The sequence below is a fragment of the Apodemus sylvaticus genome, chromosome 8 (assembly GCF_947179515.1).
Source record: "Apodemus sylvaticus chromosome 8, mApoSyl1.1, whole genome shotgun sequence".
In the NCBI taxonomy this organism is placed as follows: Eukaryota; Metazoa; Chordata; class Mammalia; order Rodentia; family Muridae; genus Apodemus; species Apodemus sylvaticus.
This window is the reverse complement of record NC_067479.1, coordinates 6,122,094-6,143,449: the sequence shown is the minus strand read 5'-3', so window position 1 is coordinate 6,143,449 and position 21,356 is coordinate 6,122,094. Positions and strand designations below refer to the sequence as shown.

Sequence of the window (21,356 nt, the reverse complement as noted above, 5' to 3'; positions counted from 1 at the left end):
TTCTGGAAAGACTCAGTGTAGCAGTATAGGGCAAAACCAGAACAGGGAAGTAGGAAGGGGTGGGTGGGAGAACAGGGGGACGGAAGGGGGCTTATGTGACTTTCGGGGAGTGGGGGGCCAGAAGGGGGGAAATCATTTGAAATGTAAATAAAAAATATATCGAATAAAATAAAAATACATCGGAAAAAAAAAGACTTTAGATGTAGTTACTCTATATCAGGGTAACAATTCCCCTACTAAACAGCACAGGTCAACACATTAAAAGAGAGAGAGAGAGAACTGAAGGACCTGCCCCTAGAGGCCTTGCAGGTGCGGCTGCTGTGTCACAGGTGTGTCAGTAGGTGGCAGAGAGGAGAGAGGCTGTGTCTGCACTCAGTGGCTGCTCAGGGGCTAGCCTCAGAGGACCATCAGTCTGGCCCCAGGATGGGGAGCAAGCCCAGGACAGATGACCCCCTATGGGGCCACGGGGGCTGGAGTGAGGAGCCCAAGTCTGAGATGGCCACCAGCCCAGCCCCATGCAGGCACGGGGTAGAGGGCAGGCAGCTCAAGATGACCCCTGCCTGGTGCCATAATACAAAGGTGGCATGTAGCACTCCTGAGACCACTCCTATGATGATCCCAGACACTCAGAGACCCCAGGCATCACTAAGTAAGTGGTGGATAAATGGAAGAGAAAGAAAAACGGAAGTATGTGGGCACAATGAAGAGAGGCGGAACTGGAAACGCGAGGGTAGTGAGGAACAGGCTGGTGATGCCACCTCGGACCATGGTGGGATCCAGGCCTGTGCTGACACTGGGAGCCGCATCTGGGTCTGTGGTCCTGCAGCAGCAGGGATCTGTAACCACCAAGGGTCTGGCATGCCTGGTCACAGCTTTCCCCTGAGGACGTTTTGATGTCTGAGAACCGTGCAGAACTGGCCCCACCCCTTGCCTGGGCATATTGGGGGAGAGCTGACCTCAACCCTAGCCAGCTGCAGTACTCGGGAGAGCAGTCCCCACGCGCTGCCCAGGGAGCACAGCAGAGCTGGGACTGGTTGCAGGGCGCTGGTAAGCCAGCCCCGAGGGCGGGACAATGGGAGAGCCGGCTCTGCCGCTCATCACGGATAGGGAGAGATACCCTTCTACTCCTGTCCCATCTCCCCTTGCCACCTGCAGTCATGAGGGCAGGAGAGCTGTCCCTGTCCCTCCGCAGCTGCGGCACTCAGGAAAGCAGGCCCTGCACCTCGCCGGGGCAGCACAGCAGACCTGAGCCTGGTGGAGCTGCGGGAAAGCTGGCCCCACCAGTTCTCTGCTGTGCTGTGACACGGGCCAGCGAGAGATGCCCACTCTCTTACCCCTTGTCAGGCAGGAGGGCTGACCCCAGGGTCACGAGAGCAGAAGAGCTGGTCCTGCTCCTCAGCTGGGCACTCGGGAGAGAGCCCTACACCGCACCAGAGCAGCGCACCAGAGCAGCGCACCTGAGCAGCGCACCTGAGCACCGCACCTGAGCAGCGCAGCAGAGCTGGCCCTGGATGCGAGCGTTGCCAGAGTGCTGGCCCTGAGGCGCGGGGGAGCTGGCCCTGCCCCTTTTATTCTGTGTAGATGTGCAGATGAAGGAGAGACGCCATCCTCCCCTCCTCAGCTCCGCCAGCCCTCAACACTGGGAGGAGACAGATGATAGACAGATGATGGTCTGATAGACAACATAGGAGCTAAATAATAGGTAGATGGTAGAGATGGATAGACAACAGACAGACAGACAGACAGTGAAGTAAACCCAGGAGATTCAGTCAGGGAAAAGATTGGTGTTGTGATTTCGGACTGCATTAATGACTGAACATAAGGCTATGTACGTGTCAGCTTTGATAAGATGTTATTAACATCATAGATCATCTTTCCCACACAGAAAACAAAAGTTATGTTCCTTCCCTGCAATAAAGCATCCTAGGACACATTAGTTCCATTAACAGTTTCCGTAAGAGTCATCAGGTTTCTTGAAGTTTTTCACTTAAAAACCTTATATCTTATAGCAAAGTTTTTTTGTGTGTGCTAAAACCAGCAACAAAGCATTTTACATAAGAAAGAACAAAGGTGGGGTTTATTTGTCAGATCTTAGGGAATCTCGAGTAGCAAAAGTAATAATTAAAAAACAAAACATGGTATTGGCCATTAAATAAACGCATGGATTAGAGAAGTAAACTAGAAAGACAAGCTCATGATAGCTTAATACAGGACGGAAGTCACAGTGAGTCTCTGAGGGAAGGAGGGTAGATTTTTAGGTATTGTAGAGGAAACTGGTTCATTGAAGGTACACAAACAGAATGAACAGCATCTCTAGCACACGTTACACAGGAGCATGCTGTGGTGCACCTAAGACCACGCGAAAGTGTGTGCGCACGCAGCCGCACACCCGGCGTGTACCGAGCCAGCTGGAAATCGAAACTTCCAAATCAGGGCAGAGTGACTACGGTCTGTGGCATCCACATCACACACACGCTCCAAGCGGGCCTCGGGCAGCCTGCCGTGACCCTCGGCATTTCTGCAGGAGACAAGCAAAGAAGAACCTGCGCTCGCTCGCTCGGCTCACCTCTGTAACCACTGTCGCCACAAAGGAGTTTTGGGGGTTGTGCTAGTGAACTAGTTACTTGTCTCAGCTCCGCGACAAAACACGTGAGTACAGCCACTTAAGGAAGGAAGGTTTATTTGGGCTCATTGTTCCAGGGTACAGTCTTCACAGAGCGATAGGGAGGAGCAGGAGGCAGCTGAGGTCTACAGTAGTTCTAGACTAAATAGTATAATCAGGAAGTGCGGACCAACCAGGGCCACACTCCAATCGCTTTCTCCTCTTTATTCAGAGCTCCCAGCCCCGGAATGCTGCTGCCCACACATTAGATTAATCTAGTCTAATAATCCCTCGCAGGCATGCCCAGAGACTTCTTTCTAAGTCCCATGAGCAGGCTGCCAAGATCAAGCACAGGCTTGGTATCTCTGGTTTGCCCCGCCCCAGCCCACTTCCGGTTCTCCATCTGGCTCTCTGCCTGGGAGCGACCCCTCGCGGCAAGGCTGCCGCCCCTGATGGAGGGCGGGAGAGAGCATGGCTCCCAGCAGCGCCTCTCCCACTGTAGAAGGATGCAATGTTGAAGGGTTTTTGAGAAGCACAGAAAACCGAGGATTTCGGTTTCATCAGAAGTTTGGAGGAGGAGATCTGAAACAGCCGAGGCTGATAAGGGTATTACACTCCAGATAGCAGGCTGCTCAAAGAACACCTGCAGGAGGAAATCCAGCTGAAGGGCTGGAGAGATGGCTCAGCGGGTAAGAGCACTGACTGCTCTCCCAAAGGTCCTGAGTTCAAGTCCCAGCATCCACATGGTGGCTCACAACTATCCGTAATGAGATCTGACGCCCTCTTCTGGTGTGTCTGAAGACAGCTTGTAGTTAAATATAATTGATAAATAAAATCTCGGAGCAAGCCGGGGAGAGCGAGCAGAGGTCCTAAATTCAATCCCCAGCAACCACGTGAAGGTTCACAACCATCTGTACAGCTACAGTGTACTCATATCCATAGAATAAATAAACAAAATCTTTAGAAAGGAAGACAGCTAGCTCCAGTCCACAGATGAATGTGGACTGAAGCAGCAGTGTTCCTTTACACCTATTAGAGCAGCAAAAGGTTGAAAGTTGGTTTAATTCTAAGTGTTGGTAGAGATGTGTGACCACAGAGGAATGTCCGTACTCTGGGGCTGGAGTGTGGATGAATGGGGTGACACAAGGGCAGTGCAGGGGCAGTGTGCTGAATTAAATGCAGGGAATAATACATACGTGTGTGTACGTGTGTGTGTACGTATATATGTGAATATCTATATGAATCATACACACACACACACACACACACACATATATATATATATATATATATATATATATATATATATATATATATTGGAGAGTTCACGGATGGGAAAGTTGGAATCATCCCTGCATCCTTCATAGAGGATATGCATAGGAAAGCTGGTGGGCATTCACTACAGAACACATTGTATCTTCTAGCACAGTCCAGTGGACTCCTTACCCGAGCGAGCGCAGAGTAGCATAGAAAAGTCTTAAAAACGCAGAGAGCCAAGCAAACGCTAGCCAGAGTGAGAGTTGTGACATTGTATCATTTTTATAAGGAATAAGATGCGCCATCGAGTGACCATCCCGTGGATACAGGTGCTGCGGTCAGTGCACGCTGTCAGTTTGTTAGGGTTTAGATCCCCACAGAGACGCTGCTCTGGGCTTGCGGGTAAGGTCGTTCTCAGAAGTGGCCATCTAAGGAGGGTTGGTGTGGGAGCGGCACCAACCTGTGACTTGGGCTCCGGCTCAGATGAGATAAAAAGGAAAGGTAGGATAAGCAAGCTGAGCGCCATTGTCCCCCTCCCGCTGTGTCCTGGCTGTGGTCGCAGTGTGACCAGCCCCCTTCACAGCCATGCCTTCCGGCCCCGCCATGATGGACCATGTCCTCTCAAACTGGGAGTCCATTGTGAGGCAGAGGACCATGCCACCAGACAGGAAACCTGGTGAGTTCGAGCAGACACAGGAACCCCGGCACTTCTCATAATTGAGGATGATAGGCGTTTAAATCTATTCCTGACCAGGTTCCTGTCTGGAACATGTGACCACAACACCCCATTGTGAGGACTGTGACAACCAGTCAGTCACATAGGGACAACACCTGAAGTCCTTTCACATGCGGCAGATGAGGCAACCCTAACATCTCAGACCAAGACAATAGAAAACATCTGCCTCTAGATCCCAACCCACTAATAACATAGGCTATTTCACCAAAGATCTTCTGAGAGTGCCTGCCTCCCCCACCCCCCAAGACAGGGTTTCTCTGTGTAGCCCTGGCTGTCCTGGAACTCCCTCTGTAGACCAGGCTGACCTCGAACTAGAACTCTGCCTTCCTCTGCCTCCCAAGTGCTGGGATTAAAGGCGTGCACCACCACTTCCGGGCTTACGAGAGTGCCTGTCTTACCGAGCTGTAACCCTCAGGGGAAAAGTATCCTCTCCCCAAACTTTCCTGCTGCCGGCCACCACCTCAGGGGCAGCAGTGGCCACGGACGAGGCCGGCAGCTCCGCTTGTTCCCGCTTCCCCTAGGAGAGCAGTAACTCTACTCTGCCCGGCCAGAGGGGGCGGCTACCTGCAGACAGCGCCCTGCGCAGACAGGCTTCTTGTTGCTTAGGTAGCTTCTTGTCACAAGGAACCCGATGGGGAGCAAAGGGAGGTGAGTACAGTGTCGCGTGCATGCGCTGTGGGTGTGTCTGTGGGGCGTGGCGAGGCCAGGAAAGGGAACACTTCAGACAGAGCTGCTTCACGTGCTCAGAGTCAAACCTGGGATGACCTGACCCCTGCCAGAGATAAAGAAGAGGAAAAGGGAGGAAAGGGGAGTCAAAAAGGGAAGGAGGGGAAGAGGAATGGAAGGAAGGAAGGAGGGAGGGAGGGAAGGAGGGAGGGAAGGAAGGAGGGAGGGAAGGAAGGAAAGAAGGAAGGAAGGAGGGAGGGAAGGAAGGAAAGAAGGAAGGAAGGAGGGAGGGAAGGAAGGAGGGAGGGAAGGAAGGAGGGAGGGAAGGAAGGAAGGAAAGAAGGAAGGAAGAAGGGAGGGAAGGAAGGAAAGAAGGAGGGAAGGAAGGAAGGAAAGAAGGAAGGAAGAAGGGAGGGAAGGAAGGAAAGAAGGAGGGAAGGAAGGAAGGAAAGAAGGAAGGAAGGAGGGAAGGAAGGAAGGAAAGAAGGAAGGAAGAAGGGAGGGAAGGAAGGAAAGAAGAAGGGAAGAAAGGAAGGAGGGAGGGAAGGAAGGAGGGAGGGAAGGAAGGAAAGAAGAAAATAAGAAAAGAAGGAAGGGAAAAGGAAGAAAAGAAGAAAGGGAAGAAGGAAGGAAGGAAGGAGGGAGGGAGGGAGAGAAGGAAGGAGGGAGGGAGAGAAGGAAGGAGAGAGAAAGCGGTAAGGAGGGCCCGCACAGCTTGGAAAGGCAGTGCTCCGCTGCCGGCAGGAAAGTGTGGCTCTGGAGAGGGACGCTGTGGGCACAGGGCTGAGTGAGTGGGGGAATTTGGAGCACGTCCTCTTGCTAACCTCTGAGCATTGCTGACAAGTCTCACCCAACGCGGGCCTGGCTACCCCGAGCTATCACACCGCACTGGCTCTTGGGCACAGGCAGGGGCAGTATGAGCTCCGGGACGGAAGCGTGACCCTCCTGAATCTGGGACGGGTGTTTTGGTTGTACGCGGCCAGCTTCCTTCCCTTCCCGCCACCCCCAGAAACTGAAAAGGCGAGGGGGCCACGTGTCTGCCTGTGTGACGGGATCCCGGGTGCGGGGCACTCTGCTGAAATCCGGGCTGTGTGATATTGATTCAGTTGCTTTCTGTGCTCCACGGGTTAATATGTAATTATAATTCCTATCAAAAGAGATATCTGTGACATCATAAAATGCTTATTTTTGAGGGACAGGAGAGATGGCTCAGCAGTTGAGAGAGCATACCGCTCTTGCAGAGATCCTAAGTGTGGTTCCCAGCGCCCGCAAGTCAGGCAACTCACAGCCACCGTAGCTGCAGGTGCAGGATTCACACAGGCGCCGGGATTCACACAGGCGACATAGTTACAAAACAAAACAAGGAAAAAATCCCTTTTGTTGAGATGGCACCTCAGGCAGCCGGAACTGTCCTTGAACTTACAGCAATGACTTCAGACTCCTTGTTCTCCTGCCTCCACCTCCTGAGGGCTAGGATTGTGTAACCCTTCCCCAGTTTACTCAGTGCTGTCTGGGATTGAACCCAGGACTTTATTAGTTCTCTGCGTACTCTTCCAACTGAGCTACATGCCCTGCTCCTGAAATAACTTTAAACAGGAGTGTGTGTGTGTGATTGTATATGTGTATGAGTGTTTGTATGTGTATGTATGTTTGCATGTGTGTTTGTATGAGTGTATGTTTGTATGTGTGTGTAAGCTTGTATGTGTGTTTGTGTGTATGTTTGTATGTCTGTACGAGTGTATTTTGTGTATTTGCTTATTTTTGTGTGTGTGTTTCTGTATGTGTGAGTGTTTGAATGTGTATGTATGTTTGCATGTGTGTTTGTATGAGTGTATGTTTGTATGTGTGTGTAAGCTTGTATGTGTGTTTGTGTGTATGTTTGTATATGTGTACCAGTGTGTTTGTATGTGTATTTGCTTATTTTTGTGTGTGTGTTTCTGTATGTATATGAGTGTTTGAATGTGTATGTATGTTTGTGTGTATGTTTGTATGAGTGTGTTTGTATGTGTAAGTATGTGTGTTTGTGTGTATGCTTGTGTATGTGTGTTTGTGTGTGTTTGTGTGAGTGCATGTTTTTGTGTGTTTGTGTGTTTGTATATGTGAGTGTTTGTGTGTATGTATATTTGCATGTGTGTTTGTATGTGTTTGTGTGTATGCTTGTGTATGTGTGTTTGTGTGTGTTTGTGTGAGTGCATGTTTTTGTGTGTTTGTGTGTTTGTATATGTGAGTGTTTGTGTGTATGTATATTTGCATGTGTGTTTGTATGAGTGTATATGTTTGTATGTGTGTGTTTGTGTGTATGCGTGTATGTGTGTGTGTGTGTGTGTGTGTGTGCATGTGAATATGTGAGATGGAATCTTTCTTGCCCTATTTGTGGTTGACCCAACTAAGATACTGGACACTCAGAGTCACTAAAGATCAACCTGGGACAGTGGGTCTCAAGTTCATAGTCTTATACCAGAAAGTAAAAGTGTGACCATTTGTAGAAGTAACCAAAGCAGAAGCAGACTTTCCTAAGGACAGAAAGCAAGGCGTGTGAGAGAGGGAGGGAAGCCTCTGAGAAGGCGAGGGCTTCCAGCCGAGGAAGCCTGGGAACTTCCTTCTCTAGAGGTTTTGCAAGGCCCTGGCAGAAACCAGACAGAGGCTGTGTGGCACGTTCTTTCACTGAATTGTCACGACCAATCCAAGGGAGGGCACACACCCTGCGTTCAAGGTTTCCTTGCCTACCCAGGAAAATGACCACACTCTGATCACGTGCTGCCCACCCAGGGGTGGTTGAAGCCCCGCCCCACCTCTGACTCTGTCAGTTATTGACTTTGACTGTCTGCTAGCTGTTAGGGACTTGGCCGGTCTCCGAGCCTGCAAGTGTCTCCGTGCTATTAATTAACTAAACTCTCTTTGTTTCCACAGCTGCTGAGAAGTAGCTTTAGTTTTTCGTTAGTTAACCCCCTGTCTGGGGCATGGTCTGGGGTCTCTTTCTAAAACTGGCCATGGCTTTCTTCAACGCTGCCTTCACTGTTCATTACCAGCTGCACATACAGCTGTGTGTGTGTGTGTGTGTGTGTGTGTTCAAGGGCTGTGGGAGGGTCAGGGCCTAGTCCTTTGCATGTCTTTGGCTTGGTGTCTGGGTTTGTTTGTCATCGCAAGTGCTCCTAGGCGCTCCAGTTTAACTCTAGCCTTCTTTTTTTAACCCTTTAAATCTGTTCTCACCCTAACAGATCTGAGCACCTTGCATTTCTCACCACACACCCCTATACTACCTATAGAGAGCTAAGCCCAGGCTGGCCTCCAGCTTGCTCGGTAGCTGAGGATGGCCCTGAACTGCCAACCCTGCTCCCTTGTGTCTTCCAAGTGGCAGTGTCACAGGTGTGGGCCTCTCCACCTGGAGCCTCTTTTTATTTTAAACTAACACAGAGTGATTACACGTGTTTACAGGGCTCGGCGTGACGATGCGGAGAATTAGATTAGGGTAATTGGCATTCCACCTCCTCAGACATTCATGGCTCCTTTGTTGTGATAATAAAATGTACTAACCTGGAAAAGCTCACCGCTCTCCCTGTCCTTCAGAGGAAGCTGTAATTAAACTACAATACCCTCCAGCCCCACACTGCGACTCAAAGCACCGTGTTCTGTAATTTAGACATTAAAATTTAATGTTATTCCTGTGCTTAATTCTTTCCTCTTTTATTTTTTTCCTGTGATTAAACACCATTGATTGCCCCACAATTACCTTCCAATTACCAGGAAACTGGATAGAGCATCAAAAATATATTTAAAATTTGATCTCTTAGTAATTTTCACACTGAGATGGTGAACAAAGTCTGACTACTATGAGACATGGTTCTACACAGACATCTCCAACACACTACACACACACACACACACACATCACAGCACACTACATACACACTCACATACATGTACACACCACAGCATACTACATACACACATACCATACACACTCACATACACTACATACACACTCACATACACCACACACACACTCACACATACCATGCATGCACACACATAGCACACCACACACGCATATACTCCCACACTACACATACATACCACAGCACACTACATACACATGTACACACACATCCCACACTCCAGCATACTATATACACACATACCAAATACATGCACATATACCACACACCCATAAACTCACATGCAAACACCATACATACACAATACTATAGCATACCATACACATACACACATATATTCTCCCTACATACCACACACACATGTGCGTGCACACACTCACCACAGCACACTATATACACACATACCACACACACTCACACACATAAACACTACACACACACAGCATACCACACAAACATACACTCCCCACTACACACTATACACACACACCCCACACCACAGCACACTATATACACATACACACACTTGCACACACTCACATATACCACACACACATACACTCACACATAAACACCCACAAACAAGACACCATAATATACCACACATATACATTTGCCCCACACACACATGCACACACACACACACACTCACGCAACTACACTCTAGCACACCCCCGCCGCCTGCACCCCAGGAAAAGGTCAACAAAGAAAGCAGCCTTGGACCCTAACGTTTGAGTCTCATTCCCCAGCATTTTTTAGCATTATCTCTTGGGTTCTGATGTTTGAATCTTCACAGAGAAAGAAATGAGCTTTCAGTGCTGGGTAAGGCGCCTGCCTGCCATAGCTGTTTGGGTTCTGGGTACTCACGTAAAAGCTGAAGTAGGGCAGTGTGTGTGTAACCTGGGGTGACCGGCTGACCCAGGGCTGTGCTGGCCAGCCAGCGGGGCCAGAACTGCGAGCCGGTGGGCAATGCGTGTCTGAGAGACTCCTGTCATCCAGAAACACTGAGAGCCCCTGAAGGAGGCCCCGCTGCCGTCAGAGCTGTGCAAGGCTGGCGGCTGGAACAAGACTGCAGGAAGCGGACTCCACCCAGAGCACAGATCACAACAGGAAACTCCCAAAGCCATGCTTTGTGTCTCCGTGATTATTACCACACCATTCCTCGGAGTGACGGCAGGAAAACTGAGCGGACGGCCCTGGCTCAAAGGTGCTCCTAAATACAAGGTATGTGGGCAGATGCCCAGAAGGCCAGGAACAAGAAGCTCAGGGGCCGCGGGTTCAAGGCCAGCCTGGGCTACACAGTGAGACCATTTCTCAGAACAGAACAGATTTGGAAAAAAGAAAAGCTATAACTTCTAATGGCAGGAGACTGGATATAGATCAAAAGAAACTTAATACATTAGGATGTATATCTGAAAAGCTTCCCGGGATGTCTGCAGAGGGGAAGAGATGGGGGATATTGAACAGGGCTGAAGGACAAGACAGACTGGAAAACGGATCTTAGCTGAGTTCTGAGAAAGCGAAGGGCGAATGGAGGTCATGGAGAGACAGGAACCGTAAGCTAAAGGAGTGCAGTGAACGAATGAACGAATCCCGCTTAGGAGATGAACGAGAAGCCAGGCCGGGCGGCTCACATACCTGTTATATCAGAAGTAGGAAGACTGAGGCGGGCCCTGCAGCCTGAAGCCAGCCTGGGGACAGCCTGGGCTACAGAAGAGAGACTTTGAGGACAGCCTGGGTTACGAAGTGAGACATGGGGTGGGGGAAGGGAGAGGGAGGGAGGGGGAGGGGGAGAGGAGGGGAGAGGGAGCGAGCTGGAAGGAATGTAAATTAAACCATTAAGAATGCAATATGTGGGCTGGAGAGATGGCTCAGCGGTAAAGAGCACCAACTGCTCTTCCAGAGGTCCTGAGTTCAAATCCCAGCAACCACATGGTGCCCATAGCTATCTGTAATGAGATCAGATGCCCTCTTCTGGTGTGTCTGAAGACAGCTATAGTGTGCTTACATATAATAAATAAATTAATTAATTTATAATAACTCTTTAAAAAAATAAAAAAAATTTAAAAAAAGAAAGCAATATGTTTCTGTGCATTGTGGGACTATTATTGAGAAGCACAGGAATCATGGGGTCTACCCTGTGAACTACAGTCCTAACTACAGGACTATTGCGTGATGGGTCTACCCTGTGAACTACAGTCCTCACTACAGGACTATTGCGTGATGGGTCTACCCTGTGAACTACAGTCCTCACTACAGGACTATTGCGTGATGGGTCTACCCTGTGAACTACAGTCCTCACTACAGGACTATTGCGTGATGGGTCTACCCTGTGAACTACAGTCCTAACTACAGGACTGTTGCATGAAGGGTCTAGCCTGTGAACTACAGTCCTCACTACAGGACTGTTGCATGATGGGTCTACCCTGTGAACTACAGTCCTTACTACAGGACTATTGTGTGATGGGTCTACCCTGTGAACTACAGTCCTCACTACAGGACTATTGTGCGATGGGTCTACCCTGTGAACTACAGTCCTCACTACAGGACTGTTGCATGATGGGTCTACCCTGTGAACTACAGTCCTCACTACAGGAGTATTGTGTGATGAGTCTACCCTGTGAACTACAGTCCTCACTACAGGAGTATTGTGTGATGGGTCTACCCTGTGAACTACAGTCCTCACTACAGGACTGTTGCATGATGGGTCTACCCTGTGAACTACAGTCCTTACTACAGGACTATTGTGTGATGGGTCTACCCTGTGAACTACAGTCCTCACTACAGGACTGTTGCGTGATGAAGCAACCAAGCTCCTGGGACTTGATTTTTCAAGTTTACTTCAGAGGCTCCATCCTAACAGTCAGCCACTCCTGCTTCAGGTGTAGAATACACCAGACGCCTCGCCTGCCACTGACCCACCAAGATCATAGGGAATGAAACCAGCACATCACAGACACGGCCTTCTGGGATTCTCACCGACGACTTCACGTCTGGTAAAAGTGCCTTCCCACACGACGCAGAGAGTCTCCACTTAACTTGCATCGAAGCACTCCCACGGCTCTCCATCGCGCTTGTCGGTAGGTCTCGGGTGCCCATGGGACTGTCTTTCATGGCGTCTGTTTCTTGTGCTAAGCCGTCACTAAGAGTCCCATCTACACACCACATCACCACATCACGGAATTTCCTCTATTAAAGACCAGGCCTGGGAGCATCTCTCCCCTGACTGCTCTCTTCCTCACTACGTCTCCTAATCTCGGAGCTCAGGGAGAGCTCTTCAGCACAGACTTAACCTGAAATTTCTTTTTCCTTGTGCCTTGTAAGAAACATGAAGTCAGTATTTCCACCTCCTTTCAAAATCTCATTCAAGCTAGGCAAGTATTTATATCTACAGCCCCAAGATTTTTAAATAACATGAAAATCCCTAACTTCAGAATTTTCTAGCATTAGAGGGGTGTGGCTCAGAAACTATTTCAGAAGAAAATAAGAATTTTAAAAGGAAGTGGGGGAGGGGTAAGAGAAGTGAGACTACCGAACCCAATCAAGGGCTTCGAGATTCTCATTCATATTCTCTCTCTCTCTCTCTCTCTCTCTCTCTCTCTCTCACACACACACACACACACACACACACACACACTCTTGCGCGCGCGCTCTCTCTCTCATACACACACACATACAAACACACACATTAATGTTTATTTTTATTTGATGTGTTTTGCCTTCATGTATTACAGATGCACCACATGTATGCAGTACACTCAGAGGCCAACAGAGGGCATCAGATTCCCTGGAACTGGAGTTTAGGGTTTCTCACCACCTTGTGGCTGCTGGGAAGGGACCTTCCTTTCCCACTTCCTCCTTCCTCACTACATCTCCTAATCTCTGAGCTCAGGGAGGGCTCCTCCCTGCAATTTCTTTTTCCTTGCGCCTTGTAAGAAACATGAAGTCAGTATTTCCACCTCCTTTCAAAATCTCATTCAAGCTAGGCAAGTATTTTTTCTACAGATCCAAGATTTTAAATCGCCACCATGTGACTGCATGTGACAGACCTGGGAACAGCCAGTGCTCTAAAATGTCTCTTCAGCTCTGAGAAACACATGAACAGAGAAACGGCTAATCTGATGTTGACTTCTCAAAAGCAAAGGTGCAGTCAGGAGGAAAAAGGATTAAGTCTTGAAATTACTCAATCAAAATGCAGCCTGCTTCTAACTGTATACTACTGAAGAAAAATACTGTTCCATGACACTTGCCAAGACTGATAAAGCACTTTGTCCAAGGACAAGGAAGAGTTATTGCAGTAGGCATAGGTACCCCACAATGGGATTTTGGAGCAGAGGAGAGAATAGGGGGTCAAAAGTGAACATACCAATGCTGTATCAGAATAAACAGTCAGAAAGCAAGGAGAAGTTCGGTGAGTGGGAGAAAAAAGTGAGAACGTGCACGACGGAGAGCCCCAAAGACCGAAGAGAGAGTCTGGCTTTGGTGACCGTTTGTGTGAGGGGTGAACCGGTTGGGGAGTCCCGGCTCCTCGCAGTGGGGAAAGCATCGCAGCGGTGGAGGGAGAGGTCGATGCTCCGGTCTGCGCTTCCGGCATCCTCCTTTCCTTCCCTGTGGGTCGGTCTCCATTTCTGATCCTTCCTGGAAGTGTCCTCATGGTTGTTCTTACCCAGAAGTGTGTCTCCCGGAGTGTCCCCAGGCGGGCAGGCTAACGACAAAGGCTGACCATCATAGGAGATTCCAGCTGGACCACCCAGAGAGGAAGTTTTGCTAAACACAGTCCAGGGTGACCAGATAGGGTAGGACAGTCAGTCCCAGTGGGATTCTCATACAGATAATAGCCTGATTAGGTATCGAGGTTGGGAGATTTTGCGTAATCTGGCTGAAAAGATACATGCTGAAATTGGGCAGAATACAGGTAGATAGGAGAGTTCTAAGGTGAAGTGTATTTGAAAAGAGCGCAGAGGAGCCTGGGCAGAATTTTGGTAGAAAGAATTTTGTTCGTACTCAGAAAAGTTATGTACAAAATAAACATATACTAAAGGTGTTATACAACAGAAACTAAGAACAGTAAATACCAATGGCTCCTCACTGAAGGAAAGGGCTTTGGGAAGAAGGAAAATAAAACCACGATGCGTGGACAGGGTAGGGTAGGGGGAGAGGAAGACAGAAAAAAGTTAACAGGGCAGTGGTAGCATCTCGGGTTCACGGGGCAGTGGCAGCATTGGGGGTTCACCAGGCAGTGGCAGTGTTGGGGGTTCACCAGGCAACAGCAGTACTGCAGGTTGACATTTATGAGGCTAAAACTCCAATTCCTGGGGCTAAAAGTCAAATAAGATAGAAATCAAGTAATATTGTATGATGGGGTGTTATTAAGGTTTAAGCCTTTCAAGGTCTTCTTCCAAAGGTGAATGGGGACATAAATTATTATGTACATTAAGCTAAATACATTAAAATGTCTCACCTTTACACCATTCAAGTAATACATAACTTCTGATTAATTCAAATAGAAGTAAAAAATTTCCAATTCAACAAACATAAGAAATAAGGGCTGGCAAGACACCTCAGGCAGAAGCCCACACATCTGGACCTCACTAGCTGGGTCCCTGGAGAGTACCAACTCCTAAGAGTTGTCCTCTGACTGCTATATGTATTATATACCTGTGCACACACAGTAAGAAGCAAGCATGTACACATATACACACACATACACACACAGGCACATACATACATACAAGTAACATGTACACACATACACACACAGGCACACACACATACACACACATCACACAGGCACATACATACATACAAGTAACATGCACTCATGTACACAGATACACACACAGGTACACACATACACACATATATCACACAGGCACATACATACATACAAGTAATACATACACATGTGCATACAGATACACATGCAGTTGTACACGTATACACACATACAAACACATAGGCACACACATACATACAAGTAACACATACACACGTGCACACAGATACACACACAAGAACACGCATATATACACATATATATACACAGGCACACACATACATACAAGCAACACATATACACATGTATGCACATACATATACACATCAATACACATACACACATACACAAAATTAGGTCTCCTTTTCATAATATGTATAACATTGTATATGTTCATATGTATGAACATACATACACACATACACATGTATATATATACATACACACAAATAGAATAATAAGGAAAAATGAGCTTCTGTTATCAACGAAGCAACAGAACCAACGAGAGGCTCTGCCTGAAAAACAGAGTAGGAGAAGAGGACTGACTTCCAGAAAGTTGTCCTCTGTCCTCTGTTCACAGAAAGTGACATGAGCACACACACACTAATACACACACAGACACACATGCAAGCCCCCACATACCACACAAATAAATGAACAACACACATCTCTAAAGAAAAAGCATGGATAAGTATATGAACCTATGCATAGTGTTATACATATTGTTTAGAAAGCGGAGATCCGATTTTGTAGTATTTTCTTCACATTGATGAACAGATGCAGAAGAGAAAATTAAGTGTTGATAAGCATCCCAGCATGCATGTATATGTGCATAACTTGATACATTCATTTTAGAGAAAGAATAGCAAAGAACATTTGGAGGGGAAAAAGCAAAGTAAGATGTTCACACATACACACAACCTTTTAAGTATATTTATAAAATTTGTGTACTTTGAGTGACCAAAGGAGAGAAAAAAAGATGGATACAAAAACAGGCCATACAAATGTCAGAACCAGATGTGAGAGAGATAGTGGGGCAAGTCCATGGTGAAGCACTTGATAAAAAAATAACAAACAAACTTTAGAATTCTCCTTTCCTTATTAAGAAGTAAAATACATCATAAGCCACAAGACAGGAAACAACCAATTTGGTTTATTTAAGACTAAAGATGTGTAACAATTGGAAAATTTAAAGTATAGAGAAAGGAGACAGACGGGAGGATCCTGGGAGCTCACAGGCAAGCTAGTCTGGGGAATCCTGTGGCAAAGCTGCACCACCCCTACAAAGTGGAAAATGAAGACCATCATGCAGCACCGAGAGAGAGAGAGAGAGAGAGAGAGAGAGAGAGAGAGAGAGAGAGAGAGAGAGAGAAAGAGAGAGAGAGAGATTTTTTTAAGTACAGATTTTCTCAAATGGCCACCTAAAGAAAATTCACAGACCACAAAGAAATTTCCAACATAACAGATAAAAACCACAGTCAACCAGCGATTGCACAAAACAGATACTCCCACCTCGTTTATAATGACAAATATTGAATTAGGGATCATAATATAATCTTTGAAATTGTCATCAAATTGGCTAGAATTTTAAGATCCTCTTAGCTGCACAACGCCAAGTATTAGGACAGCGAGCACTCACTCATTACGATGGCTGGTGTGTGCTGGATTTACCCAGGAAGGTAATTCAGAATCGTCTAGGAAGACGTATTTCCAGCACACAGGCAGGTCACTTTCTTAGCTATATCCTGGGGATTCTCTCTCAGGGCCACAAGAGAAAATTGGCAGTCATGTTTGAGCATGGCTACTTATTACTGAGGAGAGAAACAGGAACAATGTTCATCTCAAAGAAAGTGGATGAATTGTTACTGAAATAATTTATCCAGCTGCCAGATGATTGACAGGTACACTCTGGGCCGCGGACAAATCCATACGTAGGATACTGATTAAAGATGCTATAGGAGATCTGTACAGCATGACCCCACTTACGTAAAGCCTCAACAACATGTAAATGTAAATAAATTGGTCAAATGAGGAGCCTTTAAACTTTACTGTTAATCTGTACTTTGTAATATCTGATCATTGCATGGTTCAGTAACCTTCAAGCTAACAGAAAATTAAGCATTAACTATGGTACTAACAAAAAAATATCTACAGTACCAACACCTTCAAAATTCCTTTACAAAGTCTTGGTATCTCAGTAGGGAACTAGAAAGATTATTCTAGGCTATCTCTAAGATGCTCTCAGTGCGATATACTTTATCCTAAGTTCCCGCACTTCCAGCCGTGAGAGTATGAAGAATCATCACCCACCCTCATGGGCGGGCTGTAACATTTGTGGAAGTTCTGTCCCGTGGCTGCATGCCTAGGCCACCAAAGTATTCTGCGTGGACTGTGGCCGCAGGCAAGGCTGAGCGACATGTCCAGGGCGCAGATCTCAGCTCTGGTGTGTGGCGTCGGAGGGTTTGGAGCTCTTGTTGCCGCCACCACATCCAACGAATGGAAAGTGACCACCCGAGCATCCTCCGTGATAACCGCCACCTGGGTTTACCAGGGCCTGTGGATGAACTGCGCAGGTAACGCCCTGGGCTCCTTCCACTGCCGGCCGCATTTCACCATCTTCAAAGTAGAAGGTAAATACGAGAGCTGTGTCTGAGGCTGAAGGAAAAGGCCCCTTCCCTTCCCGAGCTGTGTCAGCAAGCTGGTGGCCTTGACTGCCCACTCCGAGTCTGTTTAAGTGACACATTTTGCCTATGATGGATGGGGTCTCCATTGGCTAAAAGAATTAAGTTGTCCATTAGGATAATGGAAAATTAAGAATAGCCTTGGAGTCTGCAGACCAGGCTGGTGCCAGGAATAGACTCCAGTGCAAAATGTAGGAGCAACCGTATTGTCTTATACTAGTCAATGAGTCACAGAGAAATTTTCATGGGTGTTCTATCCTGGATTGATAGAACTGATTCAGAATTTCCCTCTTGAAGGAAAACTCTGAATGAAGGAACTAATTCAACGTCATGGGTTTCTCCGTGTTTTCTCTTTTATAACCATGTTTGCTGATGAAATGACAGTGCCTTAGCTGTTGGTCAGTCAGAAGGAGGTGGCAGGAGTGGTCGTCAGTCAGAAGGAGGTGGCAGGAGTGGTCATCAGTCAGAAGGAGGTGGCAGGAGTGGTTGTCAGTCAGAAGGAGGTGGCAGGAGTGGTCGTCAGTCAGAGGAGGTGGCAGGGGTGGTCGCCAGTCAGAGGAGGTGGCAGCGGTGGTCGTCAGTCAGAGGAGGTGGCAGGGGTGGTCGTCAGTCAGAGGAGGTGGCAGGGGTGGTCGCCAGTCAGAGGAGGTGGCAGGGGTGGTCGTCAGTCAGAAGGAGGTGGCAGGAGTGGTTGTCAGTCAGAAGGAGGTGGCAGGGTGGTCATCAGTCAGAGGAGGTGGCAGGGGTGGTTGTCAGTCAGAGGAGGTGGCAGGGGTGGTCGTCAGTCAGAAGGAGGTGGCAGGGGTGGTTGTCAGTCAGAAGGAGGTGGCAGGGGTGGTCGTCAGTCAGAAGGAGGTGGCAGGGGTGGTCGTCAGTCAGAAGGAGGTGGCAGGGGTGGTCGTCAGTCAGAAGGAGGTGGCAGGAGTGGTTGTCAGTCAGAAGGAGGTGGCAGGGGTGGTCGTCAGTCAGAAGGAGGTGGCAGGAGTGGTTGTCAGTCAGAAGGAGGTGGCAGGAGTGGTTGTCAGTCAGAAGGAGGTGGCAGGAGTGGTCGTCAGTCAGAAGGAGGTGGCAGGATGGTCCTTTTGGCTGGCTCCCTTTGCTTTCCACTTGTGAGTAGTCTTTCCTCTTCCAAACTCTGGATCTTAACGAGGACAGCCTTGTTGGCTCTAAAGACATTCGCACACTTTAGAGAGCTCCAGAGAAACAACTGTCAATTGTTTTATAATTTAGTAATCTCCATCCACTTTCCATTGCTGAAGAGTATGCATTTCTGTAAACACACTGTGTGATGTAGGCTCAGCATGCTAACGCTCTCCCCAAGACTTGTCTAGATACAGACTGTCCGCAACCAAGTGACAAGACTGTACCTTGGCCTCAGTTAAAGGAAAGAAAATGTAACTAGAAGTTACTAAATAATAATATTTTACGGGACTTGTGTCAGGCCTACAAGTCATTAGTCCCCACTGAGTATCGAGGAGTAGAGAGGATACCTCAGTAAAGCCAGGAGATTCTTGTAACAAGCCATGGTATGCCCAAGTGTGGCTAGCCCAGGCAAGCCCTTGGGTAGCTTGTGCTTCCCTAGAATCTGTTAGAGGGATCCCTGTAGTCTCCATTCATTATTCCCATGATGATTATGAGATGTTCCAGTGTTACTGTTTTCTCTACAGGAAACTTCCCTTGAGAGTGGGAGGACACTGAGGGAAGAATGTCTGACCCTTTGCTCTGCACACCCCCACGGGCCACTCTTTTCCATGCTTCTTAGACCATCTCTACCTGAGCAGATGTGGGTAGGCCCGTATCTTTCTTAACTAAGCAGTGTTTTATTGATTGTGAGCCATGGATAAAGAGCACCTATGTCCCATGAGAACTCTCTAGAAACATACAATCTCAGGTCTCCACCTAAAGGATCTCTAGGGGCCTCTGACCCAATAAAAGTTTCAGAAAACCCCCATTAAGAGCTTGTATCTAGCCGGGCAGTGGTGGCGCACACCTTTAATCCCAGCACTTGGGAGGCAGAGGCAAGCAGATTGCTGAGTTCAAGGCCAGCCTGGTCTACAGAGTGAGTTCCAGGACAGCCAGGGATACACAGAGAAACCCTGTCTCAAAAAAACAAAAACAAAACAAAACAACAACAACAAAAAAAGAGCTTGTATCTAGAAGCCCAGAAGACTTCACATTTAGCAAATATCTTGCTCTCCCTGAACAGTTTTTGTGTATGTACACATTTGTGTGTGTGTGTGTGTGTGTGTGTGTGTGTGTGTGCAGGCATACATATACCATGGCATGCATGCAGGGGTCAAAGGATAGCCTCAGATGTCAATCCTCACCCCCTACCTTGTGAGAAGCTCTTATGTTTTCTCTGCTGCATACGCCAGGCAGGCTAGCTCCTGGGCTTCTGGGGAGCCCCTGTCTCTGTTTCCCAATGCCTTATAGGAGGGTTGGGATTACAGGCACAAGCACAATGCGTCTGGCCTCTACATGGGTTCTGGGGAATCCAGCTCAGGTCCACACATACACTGTAAGCACTTTACGCACTGGACCATCTTCTCAGCCTTCAGTATTCTTGTTATATGGCAATTACTTAGCAAAACACAGGCAAAGTGTCTTATTACCCTGCCTGACATAACGTGGGTTCTCTATAAGTTGTGGAAATTACTATTATAAATATCTCTTTATCTCTGAAACCAACTGTAAGAAGGTGTTTCTAATCAGGGCCTCAATGGCTGCCTTTTGCACCTCAAAGCCACATGGTAGCATGCCTCTGGCTCCTGCGGCGCATCTTTCTGGGGAAGACTGAGGCAAGGACTCCTATTATGCGACACAGTTGTATGATGTATTTTTATAATATCCCAGGATTGTTTTAACCTGCCATGGTAAGACACATGACACAGAGGTGCCTGCAATGTGTAGTGAGAAGGTTTTTCAAAGTCATAAACCCTAAGTAAGCATGAGGAAGCCCCTTTGGAGAATATGAGGTTGATGAGCAGGCGGAGAGGAGAGAGAAGCAGGGACCTGTGACTTTTCAGGAAAGAACTGTGCTGGACAGAGTCACAGGCTTGGACAGGTTTTTGTATTGACTAGTTCAAAGGATTTTAGCAAGACGTCTAGTTCCTGGCAACTAGAAGCTTGGGATATGAGGGTTTGAAATAGTTCTTGATTGGCTGGGTCACAGCTAAAAGTCATGCCTACAGAGACTGTCTACTGTGTCTGAGAGTTAGCTAGCTCTGGCAAAGGGTGTTTGTCACCTAGTCAGCAGAGGCTTTTATTAACTACAGTAGAGAGAACACAGAAAATGGGAAGTACAGTTATTGAGAATATAACTAACACCAGATCCTGCGTCTTCTTTGGCTCAGGTGTCATCTGGGTGGGTCTTTGCTGTCCCATCCCCCCATGAGCCTTAGCACACATCTAACGTACAGCAGTGTTTCACCGTTGAATGTTCTGTGTAAAGAACTTTCCCAGAGTTCCCTACTCCCTGTGCATAGCCCAGTCATCTCTACTAAGTGTTTGCCATCCTGCCGCCTAACCCGTCATAGACAAAGTCCTATCATAAAGGGAAGCTACTCAAAAGGTAACACTAAAAAATATTTTTATGTATGAGCCAGTGTGTGAGTGCATTGCACATGCGTGTGTGGATGATGCACATGGATGCAGATGTGTGTGAGGGTCAAAGGTCTACAGCAAGCTCCCAGGTTCCTCCTGCCTCTGCCTCCCCGCTGTGAGCCCACAGTGCGTGCTACCC

The 21,356-nt window shown here is 47.7% G+C and overlaps 1 long non-coding RNA gene and 1 other non-coding gene across 2 annotated transcripts; both read left to right on the top strand.

The window, feature by feature from the left end:
* Nucleotides 1-287: 287 nt before the first annotated feature.
* Nucleotides 288-420, top strand: LOC127691759 (small nucleolar RNA SNORA17). The gene has a single exon (XR_007979352.1). It is a non-coding gene; the product is annotated as a small nucleolar RNA SNORA17 (small nucleolar RNA).
* A 9,879-nt stretch (nucleotides 421-10,299) lies between these two features.
* LOC127691137 (uncharacterized) lies at nucleotides 10,300-16,984 on the top strand. Its single transcript, XR_007979215.1, has 3 exons — nucleotides 10,300-10,381; nucleotides 12,040-12,237; nucleotides 12,892-16,984. It is a non-coding gene; the product is annotated as an uncharacterized LOC127691137 (long non-coding RNA).
* Nucleotides 16,985-21,356: the final 4,372 nt, after the last annotated feature.